Below are 10,434 nucleotides of genomic sequence, written 5' to 3'. Positions count from 1 at the left end.
ACTTCTTTGATCTGAGCATAATGTAACCAATCTCGCACTTTCCCCTTTAATTTCTCCATACTCTGCAACCTCCAGTTGTCTCCATCTTTTTCTATTATTTCCCAATATTTTGGCCATTTGGCCTCCATATTGAGTCTTTTCGGGGCCTTAGCCTCCATTGGTGATAACCACCTTGGGGTCTTGTTTTCCAATAAGTCCTTATATTTTGACCAGACATTGAACACTGCTTTTCTGACAACATGATTCTTGAAAGCCTTGTGTATTTTAACCTTGTCATACCACAGATATGCATGCCAACCAAACGCATTATTGAATCCTTCCAAATCTAAAACATCAGTGTTTTCAAGAAGTAGCCAATCTTTCAACCAGCAGAAAGCTGCTGATTCATAGTACAACTTTAAGTCTGGCAGGGCAAAGCCCCCTCTTTCTTTAGCATCAGTTAATATCTTAAACTTGATTCTGGGCTTTTTGCCCTGCCAGACAAATTTAGAAATATCTCGCTGCCACCTCCCAAAACACTCCATTTTATCCACTATCTGCAAAGTTTGAAACAAAAACAAAATTTTTGGCAATACATTCATCTTGATAACAGCAATACGTCCTGACAAGGAGAGTTTCAATCTTGACCATACATCTAGATCCCTTTTAATTTCAGACCAACATTTTTCATAATTGTCTTTAAATAGATTCCTGTTCTTCGCTGTTATGTTTACCCCTAGGTATCTTACTTTTTTAACCACATTTAATTCTGTCTCTTTCTGAAACCTTTCTGACTCTAAAGGAGTCAAATTTTTTTCCAAGACCTTAGTTTTTTGCTTATTAAGTTTAAATCCCGCCACTCAACCAAACTCATGAATCAATTGCAATACCCTTTTAGTACTAGGCTCTGGCTCCTGTAGGGTCAAAACTAGGTCATCTGCAAATGCTTTCAGTTTGTATTGTTTCGCTCCGACCTGAATACCTTCCACCAACCGGTCTCCTCTAATCATATTCAAGAGCACTTCCAGGACCGATATAAATAACAAAGGGGATATAGGGCAACCTTGTCGTGTTCCTTTCTCAATTCTAAACTCTTCTGTCACCACATTGTTAACTATCAATTTTGCTTTTTGCTCTGAGTAAATTGCCTCTATCCCATTATGAAACCCCCGCCCCACTCCCATTCCTTCCAAATTTTTCTTCATAAACTTCCAAGAGATGTTGTCAAAGGCCTTCTCCGCATCTATGAATATTAACACAGCTTTTGTATTAATATTTGTTTGCAGGAGCTCCAAAATATCAATAATGTTCCTTGTGTTAGCAAACAAGTGTCTACCTGGGAGATATTAAACATGAATTTCAATGTATATTGACAGTTTGGATATATGCCCCATGATTCTTTCCCCTCTCTAATTTGAAAACAAATGGAGGCAGGCTCATGGGGGGTCAATTGTACTGGAGGCCAAAAAGTTTGGTTAGGGGATATAACATTTGTAAATTGAAAAGATCCATTAATAGGCACACCATGAAGCATTATGCCTGAGTGGCTGGCAAAAGGGGGCATATGCATACCAAATGCATACACGGCCAGCATCTAGAAACATGCAATAAACTGGTTAACATAATCATATCTTGTACAAAGTATTATCCCTCCATATCTTATGATAATTTTCTCCCCTAAAAGTCTTATTCAACAACACAGTTCTTATAGTTCGTGAGTGGCTGAGCCGTGGATGCTGCCAGCCAGAGTAGGTTTCTGATGACTGCAGCTTGCCAGCCGATAGGGTGAAATATGGTGGTTTCAACTGGACTGTGTCGTCTGCTCCTCTTCCTTGTATAACGGTGCAGGAAAGGATGGCAAGGCAAATGGTGAGGAAGGCAAACACTGCCAGATGCAGTTCGTGTGTAGCACCTCTAGGTGGCGCATGCAGAAAGGTTTCGATGCTTCATCCACAAAATGCTGACAAAGTGTAGGGGAGTTCCGCATGCTGTGAGACAGGACAACCCACTGATATTGCTGGGTGGGCTGCAAATTGTTATATACTGGCAATGTAAAAGCAAACCGTTCCCTGTCTGCTGGGGCCAGTGGGATGAAAGTGGTTCAATGTGGCCAAAAGTCAATTGTTCAGAAATAAGCTGTTCAGAAACGAGATGGTGCCATTGCTGCGGATTTTTCTTTTGGTGGAGGCCACCGTTCTACCCATACTGAGGTATCGCTTATCTTGGTTTGCCACGCTGGAAACGTTGTATTGGTGGCTACAGGTTGGTTTTTATTTTGCGCTGCTGTTAACAGATGAGCTGCTGTACCTACAGACTGACAAATGCGAAGCATGGCTGCTGTGTCTGTGGCAGGATTGCGTATTATCGGGCGCAACGCAACCTTACAATCCTCATTTGCATTTTCAAAGGCCAATTGTTTGATAATTATTTGTTTGGCTTCAGGATTTTCAATTTGTCTACTCACTGCTGAAATCAGTCTGTCCATAAAGGAAGAATATGATTCTCTAGGTTCTTGTCTGATTGAACCCCACCTAGACTGAATACTGGAGGGTTCCGGGATTTTTCTCATTGCTTGTTGAGCAGCAAGAGCAGTATCCCTCAATAAGATCTGCAACAGTGTGGCTTGTACTGAAGCCTGATCAAAGGGACCACGCCCCATCATAGCATCCATCACATCTGCGAGGGTAAGATTAGGATTATTCCCTCTTGCTTGTTGCAGTAAAGCAGGAGCATAAGCACGACAGGCGATTTCCCATTCATGGGCAAACAATACACCTGCTGATGGAGGTAACACTGTACGTGCCAAAAGCTTGATGTCATCTGGAACCAATAGCTGGGCTAATGTAGCTTCCAAAAAAGCTTGTGTAAATGGAGCTTGCAGTCCATTTGTCCTAACTGACAATTGAAGCTCTTTCAAGATTTTAAAGTCAAAAGGTTGGTGCTGGGCTTGAGTTCCTGCTGGAGCACCAGCAGGGGGCACAATAACAGGGAATGCCATGGTATCCTGTGATAAGGAACAGGCAAGTACTGCACGCTGAAAGGGGGTAGCTTGTTCTGCTGCTGAAAGAGCAGGGTCATTTCCAGCCAGACCACTGTATTTTTGCAGGATTGGGTCCTCTGGTGAGGCACTGTAATCTGGAGGTTTGGGGTCTGGGGCTGCTGGCAAAACAAGTGCTGGAACACATGGCATAACAGCATGCTGAATTAATGAAGTTGAAGGTTGTTTTGGCAATGTAGCCATGGAGATATTTTTTGGTGATAGAGAGCCCATAGCATAACGAATTTTACACCAAGCATTTAAAATTCGAACACCAAAACTGGGATGTCCATGAAAATGTGCTCCAATTTTATCCCATTGTGTTAGTTCCCATGTGCCCTCTGCTGGAAACCAAGGACAATGCTCATCAATGGCTAGAATGAGCTGTATCAAATCGCCATCAGGGACTTCCAATTTGTTGGAGGAGAGGAGAAATTTTAAGTCCTTTAAAAATTTCTGTTGCAGAAATGACAGGGAACTGCCCATATTTCTAAAATCAATATATAAGGGATCGACTCACCAGGGATCCGTAGATGAAATCAGCGCTGTGTAACCCTTTCCGGGCGTGATGAGTCGATGATCGAGAAGCCTCTTACGGTTTCCTTTGAAGTTTGAAGTCAGTATCCCACTGCTTCCTTTAGCCTTTGAAGTCCGTCTCAACTGCTTTCTTCAGACAGCCTCTTTTCTTTTAAGTTTTCCTCTTCTTTTAATTGAGCCTCAGAGAGGGCACCACTTGTTGGAGCCAGCCAGTCAAATGGTGCTTAGCATAGCATAGAAAGAAGACACAATGAGGCAGCGAGTATTTTCATAATACTGGAGGGCAGCTCCTTTCAGCCTTTCTCCTCCGGCAGCTTTTTATTATCTCCTTTGTTCTCCCAGCCGCATGGCCGTTTTCCAAAGTCTCCTGTTACCTCATCCGGTCAAGGCTTGACACTCCCCTCTCCGTATAAGGTAATCATTGCCCAGAGGAATGTCAGGAGGCCCCTGCAGTTTTTACAAGCCTCTGCCTTAGCTGTATGACTCCCACACGCCGACACCATATAAGACTGGTCTTGAAAGACCTACATTGGCTCCCAGTACGTTTCCGAGCACAATTCAAAGTGTTGGTGCTGACCTTTAAAGCCCTAAACAGCCTCGGTCCAGTATACCTGAAGGAGTGTCTCCACCTCCATCGTTCTGCCCAGACACTGAGGTCCAGAGCCGAGTGCCTTCTGATGGTTCCCTCGCTACGAGAAGCCAAGTTACAGGGAACCAGGCAGAGGGTCTTCTCGGTAGTGGCACCCGCCCTGTGGAACGCCCTCCCACCAGATGTCAAAGAGAAAAATAACTACCAAACTTTTAGAAGACATCTGAAGGCAGCCCTGGTTACGGAAGCTTTTAATGTTTAATAGGTTATTGTATTTTAGTGTTCTGTTGGAAGCCGCCCAGAGTGGCTGGGGAAACCCAGCCAGATGTGCGGGGTATAATAAATTATGATTATGATTATGATTATGATTATGATTATGATTATGATTATGATTGTGATTATGATTATGATTATGATTATTAATTTATGATTATTAATTTATGATTATTAATTTATGATTATTACATCACTCTCAGCCTGTATGAGTGAGTCTGACTGAGTCAAGGTAATGTCCAGATACAGGAAGTAAGGACTGGTTCTCTTCCTTAGATGGGCCACTTTTAGAACGTTGTCGGGATTGCAGCCAATCCCTGATGCAAAGGGCAGAATTCTGCCATGTCTGGGTGGACTGCTTTGTGTTTGGATTTTTATCTCTCCAGCTGCTCAGAGAGCAGCAGAATGGTTGTTTATGTCATGTGAGTGTCTGAGAGCGTGAGACAGGAAGTCTCAGCACAGTCTCAGTACTGAGAGAAAGTTACTTTTGCTTCTGTGTGAAGCGTGCTCTTCTGTACTGCTGCTCAGAGAGAGCAGACACGCTCATGGAGTCTCTGTGTATAGACAATGAATAAAGTAGTTTATAGCTACTGATGGTCTCTTTCTTCTGCAATGAGATGCAAATGAGACGAGTGTGCTCCTCTCAGGGTTAACGGTCTCTCTGGACTGAGGAGGGTTTACAGCCAGAGGGTGACCACTGGAGAGACGCCTCGCTGTCTTGGGAAGGTGGCGGCCTTCCTGGGCGTTTTTCCAACACTTTGTTGTGAGGCTGCGAGGCAAGGCTTACCTTTCCCCGTCTCTGTAGATAACAGCACAAAGCGAAAGCAGCCTTTTTACAGCAACAGAAAGGTTTATTAAGCACAGCACAAAATACAGCATCCGTTCTCACCGTGCAAATGCTCCTAATTGAGTTCTTCCCACTTCCCTCTAGCTACTTCCGTCCTCCCGTCTCCTAGCCACGTGATCCCTCCACCACTGAGCCTTCTTAGAGGCAACCCTATCCTATCGTCTGGTTCTAGGAATGATAGGCTGCACACTTCCTAGTGAGGGAGAGTCAGCCTGCTCTCTCTTCCCGTTCCTCTTCCCCTTGTTGTTCCCCTTCCAGTTTGGCCCAGCTATAAGTCTCCGAACTGTGTCTTTCCGCAAACCATTGCTTCAGGTTGATACTATCCTCCTGCTCCTGTGAAGCTTCAGGATCCTGGCTTTGAGCAGAGGGAGAGGGGGGCTCCCACCATTCCTCCTCAGAGCAATACTCCCCAGCTTGATCCCTGACATTTGTGGATGTAGGCCTCAGCCTGGTCCAGGGAGGTAATGAAGTCCCCCAGCCTGAGACCCTCTAGGTTGGTCTTCAGCATGTTTCTCCTGAATCTCTTTTAGGTCTTGAGAACCCGGAGGGTCCTCTGCTTTCCTGACTTGTTTGGAATTTGTCAGGGAACTGCCATCAGAGCCAGAGGCGGAGGCAAGGCTCCCAAGCGATGCTGGAGAAGGGCCCAGCAGGGAGAGAGGGAGCTCATCGGCTGGGGAAGGAAATCAGCGTAACACCAGGGATAAAGGGGGGCAGATGGGGGAATCGGCGAGGGGGCTCCAGGACTCCTCGCCAGAGACCAGCGGGGAGAGCACAGGTCCTCCGCTGCCCACACCCACCCTGCGCAGAAGACTTCCGCGCAGGGAGAGTAGGCGTAGACTTGGCGTCAAAGAACTTCTTTGCTGGAAGAGGTTCAAGAAACGCCCACTGACGGATTCTGCTAGCGACTGAAACAGCCACGAAGTGAAGAGCTGTCCAGACAGAAAAGGTTTAACCAGGCAACCTAGCCAGGAGTGGCGGCAACTTACGCACGAGCAACCCTTATAACCATTACAGCAATCCGTCAGTCTCCGACGTTGCTTGTGCGCAGCGACAGGCAGGCAGCATAATGAGCCAAACCGGAGAAGCTGGCGCAACGGAGCAAGCAGCTGGAGTGCAGAATCTGGTGGAGAGGAACCGAGATTTGGAACAGCATGTGGCTCTCCTGACAGTGCGGCTGGACGAAAGGCGGGCTCAGGATGCACAGGTCAGACCCACCCCCGTCGCAAGGAAGGTACACAAGTTTGGGGGGAAGCCCCAGGACTATAACGTGTTCCGAACGGAAATAGAGTACGCTTTGGAACTGCAGCATAATGACTTTGCTGATGATGGGGAAAGGGTGGCCTATATTGTCGGGCATCTACAGGATGGGGCCCGGGAATGGATTAGGCCCCTAATGGCGACGCAAAATGCTGCCTTGAAAGACCTTAGGAAATTCTATCAGGCGATGGATGCAATGTATTCCAGTGAAGTGGAGCAAAATGTGACTCGACGGGAATTGATGGGGTGCAAGTAGGGGAGCCAATCAGTTAGAGACTACTGGTCGTGCTTTGCGATGTTGATCCACCGGCTAGGGTGGGATCTGGACTCTGAACCCATTCAAATGTTGTTTGAGGAGGGGTTGTCCCCAACTGGGAAGGACGAGCTTTCCCGCGCGCCCCGCCCACAGTCGATGGATCAGCTGACCAAGGCTGTGCTTGCGATTGGAGTAAGACAGGAAGCGCGGGCTCAGGAGAAGCGCGAAGGGAGAGGAGAACGTTGCCCTGACTACCGCATTCCGGAGATGCCAAGGCAGCCTTCCGGGGACGTTGAGCCAATGGAAATCGATGGTGCGCGCGCGCGAGAGGCTTCAAGCGCCAACCAAGGATTCAAACGGGAGGGGAAGGCAGTCAAAAGCACCAAGAAGTGTTTCCTCTGCCAACGGCCAGGACACTTTGCCAGGGTCTGTCCACAAAGAAAGGCTTGGCAAGGGATGGTGGGGGCCGCTGGGAGCGAGGAGGAGGCGGAGGAGGACAAGGTGCAGGGAAACACCAGCGCTTGGCTGCCCACAGGGGGGCGCAGCAGCCAGGTGAGCAACTAATGGAAGTGCCCCAACCAGAACCACCCAAGGCGTCTATAGCGATAGAGGTGGTACTAGAACTCCCAAACGGACACCCAGTCAAGGTTAAGGCAATGCAGGACTCAGGCAGCTCTTGCAATTTTTTCAGCAAGGAGTTCGCACTAGAGCACCAAATACACCTGCTGCCACTTGATTTTCCCCTTCAGGTCACCACGATAGATAGCAGGGAGCTGCTGGGAGGGGAGGTAACACATCAAACACCACCAATGAGTATGAAGGTTTCCAGACACACTGAAACCATTGCCTTTCATGTGGCCACACTGGCGGGACCCCTGATAATACTGGGCATGAGCTGGCTAGTGCTACATGATCCAGTGGTGGCTTGGCATCAACGGACAGTCACCTTTGGGTCAGAGCACTCTTTGGAACACTGTCTAGGGGGGGAAAGGCCAAGGGGGAGGTTGGCCAGGCTGGCAGCAACTACACTGGAGCCGAGAGCAGAGGTGCCGCCCCAGTACGTGGACTTACAGGAGGTCTTCAGCGAGAGGGAGGCGGACAGACTGCCACCACATAGGCCCTTTGACTGTCAAATCAACCTACTCCCTGGGGCGCAGCTGCCAGTGGGTAAGCTGTACGCCATGTCGGACCGGGAGATGCAGGAGTTGCGGAACTTTATTGACAAGAACCTAAAAAGGGGGTTCATAAGGGAATCTAAGGCAGTGGGGGGCAGCCCTGTGTTCTTCGTAGACAAAAAAAACACGGATCAGCCTAGGCTTGTAGTGGACTATAGAAGATTAAACCTCGTATCGGAAGCCGTGACCTTCCCAATGCCCAGAATTGATGATATTCTAACTCGGGTAAGGAAGGGGAAGATCTTTACCAAGCTGGACCTCAGGGGAGGGTACAATTTGATTAGAATGAGGGAGGGGGACGAATGGAAAACCACCATGTTTACCCCCCTTGGGGCCTTTGAGTACCTAGTTATGCCATTTGGATTACAGTCGGGCTCAGCCTGTTTTCAAAGCTTCATGCACCATGTGCTGGGACCCCTGCTGTACAAGAACTGCGTAGCATTTCTGGACGACGTCCTGATCTATTCGGACAATGAAAAGCAGCATGTCCAGGACGTCAGGGAAGTGCTGAAGCGGCTGCAGAGGCATCAGTTGTGGGTCAAGCTGGAGAAGTGCCAGTTTCACGCCAGAGAAGTGGAATTTCTGGGATACAAGTTATCAGACAAGGGCCTAGCCATGGACCCCAGCAAGGTGCAGGCAGTGCTAGAATGGAAGACCCCCAAAACCCAGAAGGATGTGCAGAGGTTCCTAGGGTTCGGCAACTTCTACCGGAAGTTCATCAAGAACTTCGCCCACTTGACGGATTGTCTCAGTAGCAAAAGAAGGTTCATCTGGACTGAAAGTGCCCAACGATCCTTCGAGAGGCTAAAGAAGGCGTTCGCCTCGGAGGAACAGCTCCTGCACGTGGATCTACAGAAGCCGATGAGGCTGGAAACAGACGCATCAGACCGGGCGGTGGGAGCTGTGTTGCTGCAGCCGGGAGGGAGCCAACACACCTGGAGACTGTGCGCCTTCTACTCGCGGAAACTGAGCAAATCGGAACAAAACTACACGGTGTGTGATCGCGAACTGCTAGCAATTTACGTAGCCTTTCGGCAGTGGAGACACCTACTAATAGGGGCTCAGCACAAGATTCAGGTGTGCATGGATCACAAGAACTTGGAATATTGGAGAACGGCTCGAGTGCTCAACCAGAGACAAATTCGATGGGCACAGGAGTTCTCCAAGTTCTTCTTTGAGATCAAGTACCTGCCGGGAGAAGAGAACGTGAGGGCAGACGCACTGTCCCGGAAGCCGGAGTACATGGAAGGAGAAGGACCGCCGGAAGTAAGACACGTGTTCCCTGAGGAACGATGGGTGTGTGGGGGAGCGTTGGTTGGGAAACGAGAACTGACCGCGCTGATTCGCCAGGACGAATTTGCCCAAACCAGAATCAGAGAACTCAGGGAAGCGAGGGGAGACCAGGGAGGCTTTGAGGAAAGGGAAGGACTGCTGTATTACAAGGGAGCAATGTATGTGCCCGGGGAAGCCTTGCGGGAAAGGGTGCTCAAACAGCTTCACGACAACCCAACAGCAGGGCACTTTGGTCAACACAAAACTATGTTACTAGTTACTAGGCAGTTCTGGTGGCCAAGGGTGAGGGAAGATGTACAAGAGTATGTACGTGGCTGTGACCGCTGCCAACGGGCCAAGGGGGAGAGGGCGGCCCCGGCAGGGTTACTGGAACCCTTACCCACACCGGGAAGACCATGGGAGGTGGTGTCGATCGATTTCATGACAGATTTACCCAAATCCAGAGGGAAGACAGCAGTCATGGTAGTAGTAGATCTGCTAACCAAAATGTGCCATTTTATAGCGTGTTCAAATGCAGTAACGGCCGAGGAAACCGCCCGGTTGTTTGTGGATCACATCTTCAGGTTGCATGGGGCTCCTTCGAGGGTTATCTCCGACCGAGGGAAACAATTTACCTCGAGGTTCTGGAGGAGGCTCATGAACTTATTGCAGGTGGAGGTGGGATTTTCGACGGCGAGACACCCGGAGACCAACGGGCAAGCAGAGAGGGCGAACAGCATTTTACAGCAATACCTGCGCTGCTACGTCAATGAGAGACAGAACGATTGGGTAGAGAAGCTAGCACTAGCGGAGTTTGCGTATAACAACGCTGAGCATGTGTCCACGGGGATGAGCCCGTTCATGGCTAATTATGGGTGCCATCCCAGGGCCTTTCCCGGGAGGGGGGAGGAAGGATGGAGCGTACCCGCTGCAGAGCAGTTCGTGGAAGAAATGGAAGCCCTGCACCAGCAGCTTAAGATGAACCTGGAAAGGGCCAAGGAAGTGTACAAGAGGCAAGCAGACAAACGTCGCCGGGAAGGGGACACTATAAGGGTGGAGGGCCGGGTGTGGTTATCCACCCAAGGCCTACCCTTCAAGGGAGGATGTAAGAAACTACGGCCAAAACGGCTGGGGCCCTTCGAGGTAACACACCAAGTGAACCCGGTGGCATTCCGGCTCAAATTGCCAGACAGCATGAAAATCCAAACGGTG

General features: G+C 49.0%; 1 long non-coding RNA gene across 1 annotated transcript; it reads left to right on the top strand.

Annotated features, from left to right (window-relative positions):
- Positions 1–1,706: 1,706 nt before the first annotated feature.
- LOC310835926 lies at positions 1,707–3,133 on the top strand. The gene is made up of 3 exons (XR_014559799.1): positions 1,707–2,172; positions 2,488–2,697; positions 2,932–3,133. It is a non-coding gene; the product is annotated as an uncharacterized lncRNA (long non-coding RNA).
- Positions 3,134–10,434: the final 7,301 nt, after the last annotated feature.

The sequence above is a fragment of the Podarcis gaigeae genome (genome assembly GCF_964106915.1).
Source record: "Podarcis gaigeae genome assembly, chromosome: W".
In the NCBI taxonomy this organism is placed as follows: domain Eukaryota; kingdom Metazoa; phylum Chordata; class Lepidosauria; order Squamata; family Lacertidae; genus Podarcis; species Podarcis gaigeae.
Note: the sequence above shows the minus strand (reverse complement) of the source record. Positions and strands in the feature narration are given on the sequence as shown.